Consider the following 20185-nt stretch of genomic DNA (forward strand, 5'->3'; position numbering starts at 1 on the left):
TTGTTTAAATTTTGTATCTACCTCTTATACTGAGCGAGGAATGCATATTCAATATTTTCTACTGTGAAAAACAGACAGCTATGATGTAACATGCTTTTTTTTTTTATCAGGATATGAAAGAAAAAAGCCAGCAGCTTTGTAAGAAACAGATATAAGTACAACCAGAACAATCACATGTATTAACCAAATGTTCAATATTTTATTTTAGTGCTTTATTTATTCTCAGTTTATAAAAGTGCTTGTGAAAATTAAAAATATATCCCAGAAACTTAAGTCAAAGACATACAAAAGAGACTCAGTGAAGATTTGAATAAATTGTTCCTGACATTGCCTTTTTTCATACAGTAGTATGAAATTAAGAATAAAAGCTCCAATATGATAGATGCATTGGAAGGCCTAGTTCCTGCCCCAAATAGCTCAGGACTAAATGCATAAAGGGGACTTGGATTCAGTGCTGAAGTGCATAACTTTTAGGTACTCTGCCACATAGGGGAATGTACAGCCTGTAGGTGGGCACCCAGGATCCCTATCTAATGCATGGGAAGAGTTAGGCACTGAAGAATGGGATCTACAAGAGCCAGCTAGCTCAGTAGCGAGCTGCCTAGGCTATCCAATGAGCCATGCTGAAGGGAGAGATGGGTCTTTAGCTCTGCTCCTCAATGGGACTTTGGTTTCCATTTGGGATTCTCCTAGATATAGATGCTAAAGCCCTCGCTCACAAAAAAACAAAAGAAAAATTCTTCCCATAACTTTAACACCACTGGTGAGAACGCTCACTGGGATCTGGTAGAAAGGATTCAAGTTTCCATTCTGCTTGTTATGGAGCAATGATTTGAATCTGAAACTCAGAAGTGGATGTCATATTCTGATACCTACAGGGTCCAGCAGAGGGTTTTTTTGGTTTGGTTTTTTTTTAGGATTTGTATTTAGGTATCTAAGGTGGTAGGCAGGTGCCCCTCTCTCTCTCGCGCTGTGGACCTTGTCCTTCCAGTCTAAATAATCACCCTATTCAGACCACCTCCACTGGGAAAGTAGGTTATGAAGTAACTATCTCCTGAAAGCTATCAGAGATGGTTTTCAGATCCCAGAGTAAGTGCCTTTCAGAATTGAAGGCCCGTTTCATAAGAGCTCTGCCATGGTCACACTTTCATTTAAAGCGGTACAGGTCACAATTGTCTCTGTCTTTGTGCAATATTGTTTCTGAAGAGGTCAGGACCTGAGGCAATATAGAATTATATCAAAACATTTCAAACATCACCAATTAGAAATGTGGTTGCTTGTGCTGATTGTAGGATGTGAACATACAATTTTTTTCATGAAACGCTACTCCAACTCTGGTTAGAAAAAATAGTTTAAAAAATGATTAATCACTATTTGACCTTGATTAGTCACTTGATTGTCTGTTTATGATTGACCTATATTGCACATTCCAGTTGCTGCTCATAAATGTGCTCTAATGCCCTTTGAAGTCAGTAGCACTCTTTCTGTTAACCTCAGTGGGCATTGAGTTGAGCTTCCTAAGCAAAAATATTTCTGGTGCTTTGTGTTGTCCCTGTGGATGCTTCATTTCAGGTGTTGGTATGTCCCAGTGCCGTCATTCAGAGACTTACCCTAGCAGTGTCCACATCGGTCTTACATGCACTCCTTTGAGTAGTGCCTGTGGGTGCTCTTCTGTAAGTGTTGGTGTGTCCTGGTGCTAAAGATCAGAGATTTTTACAGCAGTGGTCAGTTGGACCCCATGTGTCCTAGCTGTTCTGTGGCATTCACACTCAACATATGCTCATAGCCCAACCCTCCTCAGTTCCTTCTCTATCACTCTTAGTGCAGATAGAGCTCCACACTGATGTTTCTCCTCATGTCTCTAAAGAGTTAGAGTTATTGGTTAAATTAGTTGTTGAAAACATCTTAGATAACTCAACACAAACCTCGTTTTTCTCCCTTTCTGCAAAAAAAAAAAAAAAAAAAAACAAGATTTTCACTCATACCCAATAGATAAGTAGAAAATAGTTTACCCCCTAGTTTGGAGGGTTATCAAAAACAATTCCAAAACAATACCGGGATCTCCAGGATTCAAGAAATGACACTTGTCATGAACTGATCTCTGAAGGCCATTCATCTTGTGTCCACTGCCCAGGGGAAGCACACATTCCAGCAATCTTAAGGTGAGAGCCAGGTGTAACAAGGAACTTTGCCTAAAAATGATCCTGATGAAGAAGTCCCTTCAGCCACCTAGGTAGACACCTTAGGAAGATATGCATAAGACTCCATCTAATGCTAAAGCCTCGACTTCCAAAGTTGATAGGACGGCTAGCATGACTTCAGCTTGGGAGTATCAAAAAGATTTTCCTGGGGATACTCTACCAGTGGTGCCGATCTCAGCTAGATGGAACAAAGGGGATACTTCCAGCACTGCCCTAGCATGGGCTTCTTCTGGCACCAAGTTGGAGTTGGAACACTCAGTCTCTTCCATGGCACTGACGACTCTGGCACAGAGCTCAGCATCATCAATAAGCACCATCTGATGCTGCTGCCACCAGCACTGACACACCACTCGACACTGGTAACCAGACCCAGCACATTGCCAACCATGTCAACCACAGTGGAATGTGGTACAACTATGACATCAAACATGCTGGCACCATCTCAATTCCTCCACACAGAGAGATAAAGCGGTCTAGGTGCTGCAGTCCCCATTCCTTGGCATTGACTAGTTACAGTCAAGCTTTAGACTGCCCTCCACTATCACCTGCTCCATCCTCCATCCATGGTGATGGAGACACAGACTACCGCAAGAGAAGATCCTTGTCCTTATACTTCTCCACAATGCACTGGAGACCATCCTGGCACTGGCATGCACATCAAGTGAAGCCTCTCATGTTTCATGTTGCAACTATGGTACAGACAACGGTGGCTCTACCCACCCCAGCCTTACCACATACAATGAGCCCCATGGGATCCATGGGCCAATAATAGGAGCCAATATTCTGTCCTTCTACTCCAGCAAGATGGTCACTCACCCCCATCAAAACCAAGCATCCCACCCTCAAACACATGAAGAGGGCACCCAAAACCAATATGAGACTTCTGACATCCAAACTGGAGAAGCTTCTCCTCCACACAACTCCTCATCCCCAGATGAGGCAGTCATACCAACAGCACCCTAACCTACCAATGACTTAAACAGTTCCAGGAACTCTTTAAAAGGTAGCTGCAAATGAGGAAATACCACTCCCGCTGTTTCAAGAGAAGTAACACAAACTCCTTCAGATACTACAACCAGCGGTAGTGGCCAAGATTGTGATTCCTATAAAGGAAGCTATTATGGAACCTGCCAGCAACATATGGCAAATCCTACGTTCCGTGCCACCTACTGACAAGAGGCCTGACAGGAAATATTTCATGCCAGAAAAAGACATGGGGACTTTCTATTTTCTCATCCACAGCCTAATTGCCTAGTCGTAAACACCATGAATTACTGCAACAAGCAGTCACAATTCCGAGCAACCCCACACGAAAAAGATCATAAAAGGCTAGATGTATTTGTGACGGCGCGTTGGGGGTCCCCCGTCTCCTGCACCCCGAAATGGCACAAACAGACTGCACCAGCCGGTGGAATAGAGGAAGTTTATTGCCTCTCCAGGATACAGCACAGCACAGATGGAATCTGGTCACAGAGCTGGGCTAGGATGCCTCAGGCCCCCTTGAGATGGGGGAGACTGGGCCCCTAAACTCCAGCCCCTTCCCCTAGGCTCTCCTTCATGCTCCCCGACCGAACTAACTCAATTCCCTTCCAGCCCTGCCCCCCAGTCAGGGCAGCATTCCACCTTCCTTTGTTCCTCTCCATGGGGGGTGTCTGGCCACTGGTTCAACAAGTTTGGCACTACCTTTGCATAGTGAGGTTTTCCCTGCTGGGTCTTGCTCCAGACAGCAGGGGTCACCACAGCCCAGCAAGTACCCCCACTACGTCACAGTATTCAGCCACAAACTATATTAATCCTTCAACCTTACAGCTTTGACTAGCCAATTACTCAGCTTTGCTAGCAAACTATGACTAAACAAATTATACCAAACTTGAAGAGTTCATGGATGACCTCCTAGAGCAGAAACATCCCCTTCTAAAGACCATGATACCAGAGGAATATGTAATAGTGTGAATAACATTTCAGTCTACTCTAGATGTCATAGAACCAGCTGCACCAGCCACTGCAATGGCAATAGTGATGTGCAGGCTCTCCTGGATACAAGTGTCCCGAATTTGAAGCTCTTTCAGAATTTTTAAGAACCTCTCATAGACTCATAGTCTCATAGACTTCTAGGTCAGAAGGGACCATTATAATCATCTCTCCTTTGACCGAAATAAACTGTTTTCCTCAAAAACATATAAAGGACTTTCAGGCCACATGGTTGGCATATATACCTACTGCTCCGCAACAGCCCCTGTCCCCAAGATGTTCCAGCTTCCCACTGGGACCTCCCGTGGACAGGGACCACTAGACCCGGCATGAGCCGGAATTGAGCAAGACTGGTTCAGTGCTGGCTCGTGCCATGTCCAGGAGCTACCTCCGCTGCAGCTCTGCAGTTTAAATATAGTTAGTCAGGCTGCCTATGCGCCTAACTCTTACTACATTTAAACTGCAGAGCCACAGCGTGGGTAGCTCCTTCTGGGCACCTTTCCTTATCAACTAATCATGTAGTTGATACAATTTGTATTAACTACATGATTACCCACCTCTTAACATCCTTACTCCAGAACATTTACCCAGAGATTCTTCATCTGACACCAGCCTGGGACCTCAATTTGGCATTAAAATACCTCACCAGATCACCATTGGACCAGTTAGCTCATCAGTTAACTTAACATCATCCTTTCATAAGAAACAACCAATCCATCTTCCCACATTCTATCCCAAGCCTCATGGGACTCCAACAGAGACCATCTTCTATACATTGGACATTAATCAGTATTTTACCTGGAAAGGACCAAACCTTTCTGAATATTTCCTAGACTTCATTTTTATTACTGAGTATTCAAAGGACTGCACAATATCAACTCAAAGATTTGCCTAAATGCATACAAACCTGAAAATCCGTAGATATCTGCTTTATAGTTGCAGGCATTTTTTATCTATAACCCTGCAAATTTACAGATATTCACTTTATATCTGCGGATATTATGTGACTCATTTTTGTGTGTACAGATGCGGATACAAACGTCGTATTCGCACAGGGCTCTATAATTGCATCTCAACATACATTCAACAGTGCTATCATATTTAGAACAGAGACCCACCTTCAAATATCAGAGTGAATATCACATGATCAGTTTCAATCTCGATAGCATTCCTAAAAACTATTCTGATAGAGATTTGTAGGGTGGTCAGGTGGGCCTCTGTCGATACATTCATTGAATAATGCAGTCATTCAAGACTCCCATGCTTACACCATATTTGGCCTAACCATACTTATCTCTGATTCAAATGAAGCTAAATCTCTCCTGCCTTCTGAAATGCAATGCACTACAGTTACATGAAGTGGAGCACCCACAAAGATAGCCCTCAAAGAAAAAGAAGAAGAGAAGGTTACTCACTTTCAACAGTAACTGAGGTTCTTTGAAATAGGTCTCCTATGTGTGCTCCACTACTGTCCTTCCTCCCCTCTACATAAGAGTTTACAGTTAGGACTCTGAGGTAAAGAAGGAACTAGCAGCCTAAGTTCTTACATGCACTAGACTTAGCACTAAAGGTAACTCAAGGTGCCTACTGTGCCTGGCAACACCTCTACTGTAAATGGCAACATCTCTACCATAAACCTCAAATTAGCAATGCTGGGACACATGGACACCTTAAGTGGAGCACCCACAGGGGGAACACATCTTGAAGATCCTCACCTACTACACAAAGTGAGTAACCTCTCTCAAATTCTTCATGTTCTTTGTGAAATCCTGGTCCATTGAAATCAATGGGACTCTTGCTCTTGGATTAGAAATTGCAAGTCCTGGTTTATATAGTTCTAATGTGACTACAGCTAGGATAGTGTTTGCTTATGGGCATCTCATTAGCAGAAATATGGTCAGAAATCAGAAGGAGGTCAGAAAAGACCAATACATCCATTAGCTGGTGCACCTGATTAATCAAGGAAGACTGATTTAAAATATGTATAAATTGGCATAGTAATGATGTAAAAGAAATGTAAATCTACACATCTGAAATATGTATGACAAGGGAAATAAATTGTTTAATAGAAGAAACTGAGTATAACTGAGTGAAATATATAAAAATAAAAAGGGAAATTTGAACTGAATATCAGAACAAATTTCTTGCTGGTGAAGTGAATTGTGCAAAATAATCTCTCCAGCTTCATTTCCTCAAACTTTTAAAACTGAATTGGGCAAAATGCTAGTACGTGTTCAAAGGCAGCATGTCAAAGACAGTGATATGGCAATAGATAGCAATAAGTTTAAATCTTTTGAGCTGTTTTTCTATTTAAAGACAATTTCACTAAAATATATAAAACAAGAAATGTTGTCTGATTTTAAAAATAAAAATTATGGGGGATTTAAAATGTTTCCAAGATACATTCACTCATTAATTAGTAATCTACCCGAAATGGTAATAGAACAATCCTCTGAGTTCATTTGAATTACTCTTGTGCAAATAAAAAAGATTTGTCTTTTCCTACTGTTTTTCTCAATATCTCTTGCTCAGTCAACCATGATTGCACTTCATGAAAAGGAAATTTGCTTGAAGAAAAGATTAAGTGATGACTTAATCATAGTCTACAACTACCTACATGGGGAAGATTTCAAATAACAGCCGCTCTTTTGTGTAATACAAAAAACAAAACAAAAAAAGAGCCTTATCAGATCCAAGGTTGGAGACTGAAGCTGCACAAATTCAAACTAGATATAAAGAGCAAGTTTTTAGCAGTGAGGGTAATTAGACTACAAGAATGGAATAACATGTTCAAATGTTTACGTCAAAGCACTATCTTTCTAAAAGGTGTGCTAAAGCTCAGACAGGTTATGGACTTGATGTAAAAATACTTTGGCCTATGTTATAGACTCATAGACTTTAAGGTCAGAAGGGACCATTATGATCATCTAGTCTGACCCCCTGCACAGTGCAGGCCACAAAATCTCACCCACCCCTCCTAGAATAATCCTCTCACCTATATCTCAGATATTGAAGCCTTCAAATACTTTGAAGACCCCAAGATGCAGAGAATCCTCTAGCTGTGATCTGTACCCCATGCTACAGAGGAAGGCGAAAAACCTCCAGGGCCTCTGCCAATCTACCCTGGAGAAAAATTCCTTCCCGACCCCAAATATGGCGATCAGCTAAACCCTGAGCATGTGGGCAAGACTCATCAGCCAGACACCCAGAAAGTTCTCTATAGTAACTCCTATCATCCCTCCATTGACCTATTTCCCACTGATAATGAATGGTCTATTCGTTACCAAGATCATGTTATCTCATCAAACCATCACCTTCATAAACCCATCTAGTTTAATCTTGAAACCAGATAGATCTTTTGCCTCCACTACTTCCCTTGGAAGGCCGTTCCAGAACTTCACTCCTCTAATGGTTAGAAACCTTCGTCTAATCTCAAGTCTAAACTTCCTACTAGCCAGCTTATATCCATTTGTTCTTGTGTCCACATTGGTATTAAACTTAAATAATTCCTCTCCCTCCCTGGTATTTATCCCTCTAATATATGTCCCCCCTCAGCCTTCTTTTGGTTAAAGTAAACAAGCCAAGCTCCTTGAGTCTCCTTTCATAAGACAGGTTTTCCATTCCTCAGATCATCCTAGTGGCCCTTCTTTGTACCTGTTCCAGTTTGAATTCATCCTTCTTAAACATGGGAGACCAGAACTGCACACAGTATTCCAAATGGGGTCTCACCAATGCCTTGTATAATGGCACTCACACCTCCTTATCCCTACTGGAAATACCTCGCCTATACATCCCAAGAGCGTATTAGCCTTTTTCATGGCCATGTCACAATGGCAGCTCATAGTCATTCTATAATCAACCAGGACTCCGAGGTCCTTCTCCTCCTCCGTTACTTCCAACTGATGTGTCCCCAGCTTATAACTAAAATTCTTGTTATTAATCCCTAAATGCATAACCTTACACGTCTCACTATTAAATTTCATCCTATTGCTATCACTCCAATTTACAAGATCATCCAGATCTTCCTGTAGGATATCCCGATCCTTTTCTGAATTGGCAATAGCTCCCAACTTTGTGTCATCCGCAGATTTTATTAGGACACTTCCACTTTTGGTGCCAAGATCAGCAATAAAAAGATTAAATAAAATTGGCCCCAAAACTGATCCCTGAGGAACTCCGCTAGTAACCTTCCTCCAACCTGACAGTTCACCTTTCAGTATGACCCGCTGTAGTCTCCCCTTTAACCAGTTGCTTATCCACCTCTCAACTTTCATATTAATCCCTATCTTTTCCAATTTAACCAATAATTCCCCATGTGGTACTGTATCAAATGCCTTACTAAAGCCGAGGTAGATTAGATCCACTGCATTTCCTTTATCTAAAAAATCTGTTACTTTCTCAAAAAAGGAGATCAGGTTGGTTTGGCACAATCTACCTTTTGTAAAACCATGTTGTAATTTGTCCCAATTGCCATTAGCCTCAATGTCTCTAACTACTTTCTCCTTCAAAATTTTTTCCAGGATCTTACATACTACAGATGTCAAACTAACGGGCCTATAGCTACCTGGGTCGCTTTTTTTCCGTTTCTTAAAAATCGGAACTATATTAGCAATTCTCCAGTCAAATGGTACAACCCCTGAGTTTAGAGATTTATTAAAAAATTTTGCTAATGGGCTTGCAAGTTCATGTGCCAGTTCCTTTAATATTCTTGGATGAAGACCATCTAGGCCCCCCGATTTACTCCCATTAAGCTGTTCAAGTTTGGCTTTCACCTCGGATATGGTAATATCTACCTCCTTATCCTCAGTCCCATTTGTTAACTTACCATTATCCCTAAGATCTTCATTAGCCTCATTAAAGACTGAAGCAAAGTATTTGTTCAAATATTGGGCCATTCCTAGATTATCCTTAACCTCCACTCCATCCTTAGTAATTAGTGGTCCTACTTCTTCTTTTTTTGTTTTTTTTTCCTATTTATATGGTTATAAAACCTTTTACTATTGGTTTTAATTCCCTTTGCAAGGTCCAACTCTACCTGACTTTTAGCCTTTCTCACTTTATCCCTACATGCTCTAACCTCAATAAGGTAGCTTTCTTTACTGATCCCTCCCATTTTCCACTCCTTATATGCTTTCTGCTTTTTCTTAATCACCTTTAGGAGGTGGCCATGTAGGAGGCCAGACTCAATTATCACAATGATTCCTTCTGGCTTAAAAATCTATGAATTAAAAAAATAGATTCCAGAATAAAATATCAATAGTGACCTGTTTCTGAACCAATATCAAGGTGTAGTGAACTTCTCATTAAATATTAACCTTATTTTTGCATTAAAGGGTTGGATTTTTCTCTGCCAGCAGTCCTCCGGGTTTCGGTGATGTATACAATGTACACCTCAGATAGTTACAGAATCATAAGTGCTATTGAAGCTATTACCATATCTGAACTGGTACATTAGCATGCACTTAAACACATTCTCAAAAATGTAGCCCTCATACTAGGGCAGGGGTCTCCAACCTTTTTAAGCACAAGATCACTTTTAGAATTTAAGTGCAATCCAAGATCTACCTCAAATATAAATACCCGTGCCCCACTTCCTTCCCACCCCTTCTCTGAGGCCCCACCCCTGTTTACTCCATCCTCCCTCACTTTCATCAGGCTGGGGCAGAAGGTTGGGTTGCAGGCTCTGGTCTTGGATTAATGGATCTGGAGTGTGAGGGGCTCTCAGCTGCTCTTGGGACAGGCAGTTGGGATGTAGGAGGGGGTTCTAGGTGCAGGCTCTGGGATGGCGTTTGTATGCTGGGGCAGGGACTTAGAGTGTAGGATGGGGTTCATGACCAGGGTAGAAGTTTGGGATGTGGGCTTCCGCTGGGCTCTGCTGGTGGTTCCTAGTTGGCAGTGCAATGGAGCTAAGGCAGGCTCATCCCTTCCCTGACCCTGAACCACTCTGTAAAGCAGCCAGCAAACGCCATCCCAAGTCCTGTTGTGCCCCCTCTCTGCTCTGCGGAGAAAGGATACAGGATGGGAGAGGGGGCACCTTGACATCAGCACCCTCCTTTCCCTTTTCTGCCTTGCACGGAAAGCAGGAGGCTCCAAGGTGCAGCTCCAAGGCAAAGGGCAGGAGATCAGCAGCAGTGTGGGGAAGAGGCAGCTGAAGTACTTCACTTCATAGCCTCTTGGCCAAACCAGTCAGGATCATCTGTCAGAGGCTCCAAGATCTACCGGTAGATCCCTGTCTGCTGCACTAGAGTTTTACCCAGAAGCAAGGCTGATGCACTGGGAAGTGACTAGAGAGACATTGTTAGAGCTGCTTTATCTACCCCCTGCACTCCTCCAAAAAAAGTACAGTGTTAATAGGTGTAAGTAAAGAGAAGCTAGCGAGAAGCTGCCTTCTGCCTCTATTGAAAATATCTCCACTCCGTTTGTCAAGGTACAGCAGTATAAACTCTGTCGCTCTTAATGCATATATCACTAATTGTGGAAACTCATATGCTATGTCTACATTGCCCTGATTTTGTGCAAAAAATATGCAAATGAGGTGAAGCGTGGAATATTGCCATGCCTCATTTTCATAATTAATGAGGCTACATTTTTGCACAAGAGCCTTTTGCGCAAAAACCTCCTCTTGCGCAAGAGCCATTCTTCTGCATTTTTTTCAGGAAGAACAGCTCTTGTGCAAAAGCCTCTTGCACAAAAACGGAGCTTCATTAATTATGCAAATGAAGTGTGGCGATAGTCCATGCTTTGCCTCATTTGCATATTTCTTGTGCAAAATGGGCACAGCATATACATAGCCATATAGTTTAATCATTGTGTTTGACACTTGGATACAACAGTAGTAAGTAGAGTCAGTTAACAGAAAAAGTATTTACAATTGATTAAATTGTTAAATGTGTCAGGAAATGTATATATAGTACTCACTATAATGTCAAAATATCACTTAACAGTAGTAGTTAGTAACAACAAAGCCTATATTTAGGTAATCAATCCTAATTTCAATATTAGAAAAATATAATTTAAAGGTAAATTTACTTTTAATTTATGCCTTTCTATTTTTGCAACTATATTTAAAGCTGATTTTAGCACTTTTGAAAAGTGTTTTAAATCAGATTTTAATCTCTGCTATTTAGAGCACAAATTGTATATTCTGAGAGGTCTGTTACTACTGACCTTGCACATAACTAAGACAATAACAGGGTCCTTAACTACATAGAAATATGCATTGTACATCCAAGAATAGGACACTCATAATTGTTCTTATAATTTCATGTTGTTTCTATGGAAACACAGCATGGTTTCTCAAACTACAGCGTGATGATTCAGAAAATAAACAAACAGAACTACAATTGCTGCAGGGAAAATAAAGAGGAAAATTAGATTGCTGGTCTATTGCAATGTTCTTGGCTATTGAGTAAGAAAGTCTCCTGAAAGACTTTCAAGTGAAAGGTTCTGTTATAAGGACCTAGAGAAAGAGGGGTGAGATTCTTCATCCACTGACATCAGAAGCCCAGTTTAAACATTGAGGAGTATGAATCTGTGCATTTAAATTACATTTCAACAAGGTAAATAACTCGTGTTTGCACAATCTCTGCTATTAATTATAAATTTCTGTGTGATATCAATGAATATTCAGAGACAGAGAGGGAAAATAACCCACATAGCCTATTGGCTTTCTAGAATTCCCAGAAAGCAATTTGTCTATATATTAATAAAAAATGACCATTTTTATAACAGGAAGCATGCAATTTACTTTTTGTTGAGAGTAGGTACAGCAGCTTTTACATCTCTCACTTTTCAGTGCATCAGCCTTGCTTCTGGGTAAAACCTTTGTGTGAGGGCTAAATTTTTGGGAATGCGAGTAAATGCCTGTACAAGTTCATCTATGATAATAGCTTCAATAGTACTTGTGATACCATAAGCAAAGCTGAAAAGGATGAAGATTAGCCTTATGGTAAAGGAAAGCAAACTGGATTCATTTCCCACTTCTGCTACAGACTTCCTATATGGCCTTGGGCAAGTCATCCAAGGTGGGATCCATATGGGTACATTAGTGCATAAACCTTGAGTTTAGGACCCATTTCACTATCCCACTATGGAAAAAACTTAAAGGCTACATCTACACTGCAGGCTTTTTGCATAAGAATGGCTGTTCTTGCCCAAAAACTTGTGGAGCGTCTACACTGTACGTGTGTTCTTGCACAAGTAAATTTACAGTAAAGCATCAGAAGAGAGGACTTCTTGTGCAAGAGTTATTCCTCTCCCCACAAGGAATAAGCCCTCTTGTGCAAGAGCTCTTGTGCAAGAAGGCAGTGTGGACGGGCAACAGGGGTTTCTTGCATAAGAAACCCCTATGGCAAAATGGCCATCAGAGCTTTCTTGCGCAAGAGAACATCCACGCTGCCATGGATGCTCTTGCGCAAAAGCACATCTCTTGCACATGTCAGGGTGAATGCGCTCTTCTGCAAGACCTGTTGTGCAAGAACTCTTGCGCAAAAACAGTTTTTGCGCAAGAAGCTTGCAGTGTAGACATAGCCCAAAATCATGGGGCCAGAGAAAGGAAGTGAAAGAACAAGCATAAGAATGGCTCTATCCTCCAGTGACTAAGGCACCCACCTGGGATGTGGGAGACCCCAGGATCCAGACTGTACTCTGACCACTCTTTCATTATTTATCCATAGTGGAACAGCGCCAACATGAGAGAATGAGGGAACTCTTCTACCTCAGAAGATCTCAAGTCCCAGTGGTCATGAGAAGTGGCAGACTTCAAACTGTTGAAGCAAAAACTTCTCTCTGGTTTGGCGGCTAATAAACAGTTTTATTGATCAATAAGACAAAGTGAGCCAAACGTGACCCTAGCAGAGCCGGGCCCAGTAAGGCTGGCTAATATAATCAATCCTAGTATTTTATACCCTTAACCAAACAAATCTGACGTCAGGACAAGAAATGAAAGTGAATTTCACAGAGGAATTATCAGCAAAGAAAGAAACAGGATTTTAGGGAGTAAGGGCTTCAGCTTAAAATAGGTCATTAACACATTCCAACAGTGCATCCTTCTATCCTCTCCCCACCGCGGTGAAGGCAGTTCACTCCCTCTAGTATACGTGCAGACACAAGAAACTGAAATGGCTTTTGTTATACAGAATGGCTTCTAGCTAAATATGAAATGGTTTCCACAAAATCCTTCAGACTGTGGGGAACTGAAGTGAAATCTCCAGCATCTCAGAATGTTGCTCTAACCACTGGACTTTAAAATTACAAGATTAGCACCTTCTTTTCCTCTGATGATTTTGCATGGAGTAAAACTGGCATCTAACTAATTTCCTCAAGAAATGCTATAGGCATCTAAGTCACCTGCGTACAGGTGCCAGGTTTCTGTTTGTGCATTGCTAGTGGACCTAGGCACCTACTTACAACTTGGACTTAGATGCCTAGCTCCAAGAGGGGGCGGAGCTTAGTGCAGACCTCTCCCGTTGACTAGTCTAGGCACCTCCTACTCCTCCCTGAGTGCTGGCTTTTGTGAACCCTATTCTCAGTCTCCTGTCTTTCCCCATGTACTGTATAGGGAACATAGGTGCCTAACTCTCTCCTTTGGGGAAGGCAGTGCTGTTCCTGTGACTCTCTAGGTACTTAAAAATCATATGTTATGATGCTTAGTATTGCAGGTTCCTTATGGATCTCACCCCTAATCTCTTTGTACCTGAGAACCTATTATAGATGGAAGCAACAGTAATAGGTTTCTCCTGCTCTGTCTCTTTTCCCCCTTCTGAGATTGTAAATTCTCATTTAGGGATTGTCTCTCATTACATTTCTGTGCAGCAGTTAATACAAAGGAGTCCTGATCTTGGTTGAGCTCTCAAACTGGTACATGACATAAATACAGGTTGGACCTCTCTGGTCCGGCACCCTCAGGATCTGACTGGTCCCAAACGAGGGGATTTGCTGGACCAGGGAAGGTCCCACCCTCATAGCCTGTGCTGCCACCAGGCTAGGGCACCAGCCTGCCTCCACTGCTGCCCAGCTTTCTACATGCCACTGGCACCACTGCTGCCAGGGCTGAAGCACCATGGCTGGAGCTCCGCAGTGGGGGCAGAACTTTGCAGCTACCTAGCTCCACGGCTGGGAATAGAGCTTCTTAGCTGCTGCTGGGGCTGGGGCTCCCGGTCCACTGGAGCCAGAATGGGACTAGGGTAGGAGCTCCGCGGCTAAGGCTGGGGCCAGAGCTCCCTGACTGCCATTGGGGTCATAGCTCCCTGGCCGTGCCCAGAGCTCCAGGGCTACTGCCGGGATGCAGCTCCCTGACTTCTGGGGTCAGGGAGCTTTGCTGGGGCCAGAACTCCCCAATGTGCTGCCTGTTCCTACACATGCATGCACACACACACACCCCAACACTGGGCTCCCAGTTGAGTCGCTGGTGCCCCCATGCTGCTCCTGCCCCACCGCCAGACCTCTCTGTTCTTGAGTTCTGTGGTCCTGGAAAATCTGTGGTCCATGCTAGACCACAGAGGTTTCCAGAACACAGAGTCCCAGTTAAGGGAGATATAAACTGTAGTAATAATGGAAGTAGTATAGGAGATTTTTACAAGTGCAGTTGGGCACATAGGTAAATACAAGATTACTTCATAAACCTTTAACATTTCTGTGAGCACTACTGCTTATTATAGCCAAAAGAACTACTTCAGTTCAGCACCTGAGCCCCTTGAGGCATGAACATAGCCTGATCTGACTGAAGGCATCCTTTGGCCACTCAGGGAGTAATATTGGAGAACTTCAGTGGAAAGAATATTATTTCTTTCATAGTTAAAAGACCTCAGAGGTTCACTGATGGACCTTCACAAGTGGTGAAAGTGTTTGTGTGTGTGAAATGCTTTCCCAAGTAGAAAAAGCTTCAAAAGTATGTATATAATCTTGATTTGCATTTATTGCGTAGATAAGCTGTATCTATCAGTGCTGTTTCCTGTCATTTAAAAAAGTGGCCTTTGCTATCCAAAATAAAATCAGTAGTTAATAAAAGAGCCTTGATTGATATGAGCCAGAAATATTGTTTATTGTTTGTGTTGCAGAGACTAATCTCCAGTCCCTATCCTAAATGGTACAATTCATATAAGCAGAGTTATCCACATGCATGTGTGTTTACAGGGTCGAGACCTATATCTGGATGTGTATTCAGAAATCAGATAACTAATTCCGTTGCAATAACAACTTGTGTAGATGACCATTTTTTAGACTCTCCTACTTATTTCACTCTGTCACATAGCTGCACAACGCTATGTTGAAGGGGCATACTTATTCAGATATGCCAGTGCCTTTTTATGTGAGTAACACAGGACTGTTTTTTTCCAAAATTTGAACTCACGAGTCACAATAGTTCTGGTTGCTTCAGTGTTCATGAACAACATTGGATTTATTTGCCCTGGAATCTGAAGTTATTTTATTTGTCTGCAAAAGCAGGTGCAAGACCATCAGTGGCAGTCCTCACCCTGCCCCACCAATGTGCTTCATCCCTGAGGTAAAGGACCCCCACAAACACACCTTAGAAATGAAAAGGCAGGTCTATCTGTTTTCTGACTCAGTCCCTTCAATGAGTCTTCCAATCACTTTGGCAGTGGAAATTGTGTCTTTATGATGCATACGGGCACCTTTTCACAAAGGAGTAGATAGAGATCATGGCTTCCTTTTAAATTAGTCACCCAACAGCTGTCAAGTAGCAACAGCTTTCAGTCAATACTTATCAAGGCCAGATTTTCTCAGTTACATAGCTGTAGGAAAACTGTATCACAATACAAAATCCTAGGGTCACAGTTATTTTTTAAAATATGAAGAACATGCCTAGCAAAACTTGGTAGTCTTACAATGTTGTAATGTTGGAAAATATTTTGCATGTTTATAAAACCTACCAAATAGACTGCTATAATGAAATGCTAACTTTAATTTTAGCAGTATAAATGGCAATGGTATAATTAGCCCGTAAAGCCCATATAAATAAATCATTATTATATAAAACTTACACCGAAGTTCAATGAAGAAAGTCTCTGGATTTATTTTAAAATACTATTTCAGAATTCTTGGAATAGTCTCAGATAATTCAGCTCTGTGCTATTTGTGTTATGGAAACAATTATCATGGGGTAATTCATTTCGTGCACATGGCCAGGATTGCAGGGTTTAGTTAGGTTCTCCTATCATTTGTGTCATGGAGAGAAAACGGGGCCAATGAAAAACTAACAGAGACAAATGCAAGAGTGCTAGATTACAGATATAGACAAAAGGTATGTCTGCACTGCACTGTAAGCCCAGGCTCAGATTCAGGTTTGAGTCCAGATCCCCTCCTCCATCTACACACAAATATTTCACACACAGTCTTGAGCCTAGCATCCTACAGGGCTCAGGAGCTAAGCATGAATCAAGCTATGATCCAAGGTTCAATCCCAATTGCTTTGCATTCCCTTCCATACATGCACACATTTAAGCCCTGGGAGACTGACAAAAGTATCCCATAATCCCATGGGCCAACATCCTTTGCCTTCTTTATCCAAGAATCTGAAGTCTACCACAGTGAAAACATAAGCAACACTCCTCAGTGTATAGCAGCAGATTCATGAATCAGCATTAACCTTTCCATTGTCTTCTGAGGCACCCTCAAAATAAGAGTTGAAACAAATTAAAAAACACCCAATAAAGAAACCCCCACATTTAAAAGAAATATAACTCATAGCTACAAACAAACCATCTAACAGATCCTTGAAAGTTATTCCTTCCGGAACCAAACTCCATAACAATAAGCACCCAGGTAGCAGAACCATCATTGCAGATAAATACAATTTTCAGATAGTGAATAAGCAAGTCACAAAATAAACTTTGTTCAGATTTTTGTCTATTTAACTTAATAATATGGAATAGTTTTGACCAATCAAATACACAGATGTAGACAGTCCTTCCCACCCTCCTATTGTGCAATTATCCTGCAGTCTGATTATGGATGCCTGTTTCGCATAATCAGTTCACAATTATAACCAGGCTGTGGACACTAATTGTTCTACTGTAACTCCTGCTCTCAGAATCTTAAGACATTTATTTGCTGGTCTCTTGAGCTTCCCTCCTTTACTGAAATTCTAACATTTGCACAAAAAGGGGGAGAAGGGAAACAAAATCAAATGCAATGGTGCTGGCAAACTACTGAAACTGAAAGAGTTTAAAGAAGGTTGAGAAATGAAAAATCTGATCTTACCCGTTGCTTTTTTTTTTTTTTTTTTACAGGTCATGCTTGTTTATTTCAGTGGATAAAGCGCTAGCTCTATAATTCATAGATATGGTTTCTTGTCCTAGCTTTGCAATTGAACTACACTGCATGAGCTTGGGAAAATCATTTCACCTCTATGTGACTCAGTTTCCACATCTATCAAATGTAGATAATGAAACTGACTCACCTCTGAGAAGCACTGTGAGATCCAAGATGAAGTACACTATACAAAAGTGGAGTATTTGTTTTGTTTTCAATGTTTGTTTCACTTGGGAAAGTTCCAGCTCTTCCTTCCCAGCTCAGTTGTGAAACACTGTAAGCAAACACACTGCAGTTATTTTGAGGAGAAGGGCTTTGAATGGACCTGAGGAAAGAGAAATGAGAATAAAGGGGCAGAAAATAAAATGCAGAGGTAATAAAGGGTACAGAAAGAAAAAAAAAAAGAAGTGAAGGAAAGATAGCAGCAGAAAGAACCAAAAGTTTTATATTTTAAAAAACAATTTAGCTATCCCTCCTACTTGAGACCTCATTTATTGTAAGCTTTCTCCTTCTGTCACTGAAAATGGAATGTTTAATTAAAATTTCATCCTTAATGATAGCTTGTGGTTGCTTCCAGATAATTAAGCGATAATAACCAATATCCTGGGCTAATAAAGTCTTGGCCTTAGGCTTCAAAGATTATCCTGGATAGGATTACTATCTAATAAATAGGGAATATCCTCAAGCCATTGCACTATATTATTTATAACACTTCATGCTGTACTAGTAAATGTTCTGTTCTACTTTGTAAAAGTAAAGACAACATTGTAAGGAAAGACTTTACTCCAGACAGCACTCTACAGTAGAATCTTTGCCAGGACGTGGAGAGGAATTGCTGGGAAATCTTGAGAAAAAGTTTGATGGATGGATTAGCAAAGTACAAATTAATTAATGTATACTGTACTTTACTGCAAACTAGAATGTGGCATATGAAAATTCCCACATACTGAACCTGAATCAGAGTTGAGCAAGCAAATATAAAACAAATTGTAAGTAACAAGCTGTGGTCCAAATCCTGCTTAGCTTTGTCCATGTTTTCATTGGAACAAAGTAAGCAGGATTAGCCTTACATTTGCAAACCCGTAGGTAATCTCTGAAGAATATCCTGTCAGGATCTGATCCTGCAAGTCACTCCTTGCAGGTGGAGGAGGCCAGTTCTTTGATGTCTGTGCAGGCTCATTAGTTTTCATGTATATACCTTGCTACAACACCAAATAGCCTCTGATCTCAAAACTTCTTCTTTTTTGTTTTGTTCTTGTTCTGCTTACTTCATTCAATTGTGGTACAATCCAGAGTAGGCAATACTTCATTGCTTTGGAAACATGTGTGAGTGTGGTCGACCTCTCCCCACATGTCTCTGAGGAGCATGTGTGTGTGTGTGTGTGTCACCCCTCACTGTGTGAAAACTAAAACTTTAAAGATAAAAAGATTAAAAGAATCCAATTATACCATATTTCTTGGCTCAGTGAACTTGATGTTAATTTGAATGTTTATGTTTGTTATTGAACTCATTTGAATACAAGCAATTTTATCAGGTGTCCTGTATTCAGTACAGGGAAATATGGTCACCCTACCTACACTAGGATTGATCTTGAAGGACTGACCAAGCCAGTGTAGGGCATCATGAAAAGTAGAGCTGCCTTCCCCTGGTGCTGTGTGGGGAAAGCAGAGCCCTGGGTGGTAGTGGAGGTGCCTGGGGAAAAGCAGAGCCCCTGAGGGATTGGGGGAAAGTGGACCTTCCACTGCATTGACCTCCCCTTATCCAGCAAATTCCCAGGTTTGGGACCAATCAGGTCCCGAGAGTGCTGGACCACGGAGGTACAACCTACAGTAGGGCTGGAGGTCCACCACTGGCAGCGAGGGTCCATCCTCCCACACACACACTGGCAGTAGCGGGGGAAGTGGAGCAACATAGCACATTGCTCTGCTTCTCCCGCTGCTGCTGGTGAGTGCTAGGCGGTGGACCCTCTATTGCAGGGACCAGGCACCCTGCTCTGGCTTCATGGCCTCTACGTGGCCCCTTGCCCTTCGCCCTGGGCATTGGGCACATATGCCTCCTCATGCCCTCCCCCCCACCCCATGTTGCCCCTGCAAATTTCTGTCAGGGATGGTCTAGATAATGCTTAATCCTGTCATGAGTGCAGGGGACTGGACTAGTTGACCGCTCAAGGTCCCTCTAGTCCCCTGGGCCACATCGCTCGAGGCAGGGAATTAGGGGAAGAGGTAAGGCAGGGGCAAAGCAAGTGGGGGGAGAGTTGGAGATGGGGAGGGATTGGAGCAAAGTCAGGGGGGAAAAAAAGGTGTGATCCCAGAGACTGATATGTATCCTGAAATGTACAGTTACATTCCTTATAGTTTTTGTGTCCTATCTACTCTGACTTCATATCTTCATTAATTATTTTATTATTCCTGCGATAGTGTTTTGAATCCTATGCTCTACCTCTAAAATACTTTATAGCAGTGAATTCCATAGGTTAATTATGCAGTATTGTAACAGAACCCCTTTCACCAGTTTTGAATACATTGCCTGTGTCAATGTCATTGAATTAGCCTTTTCCCAATATTCTGTGAAAGGGAAAAAGGAAGTGTTCAGATAACCTTCTTTATATAGTACTGTAACATGTCACCTCTTATTAGTCTCAGTCATTTTGCACAGACATAGTGTTTTCAGTTCCTGTTTTCTTCATTGCTGCATACCAAAAAATGCAAGTGTCACGCCTGCTGGCAATAGCCAGTATTCA

The sequence above is a fragment of the Pelodiscus sinensis genome, chromosome 3 (genome assembly GCF_049634645.1).
Source record: "Pelodiscus sinensis isolate JC-2024 chromosome 3, ASM4963464v1, whole genome shotgun sequence".
Classification (NCBI taxonomy): domain Eukaryota; kingdom Metazoa; phylum Chordata; order Testudines; family Trionychidae; genus Pelodiscus; species Pelodiscus sinensis.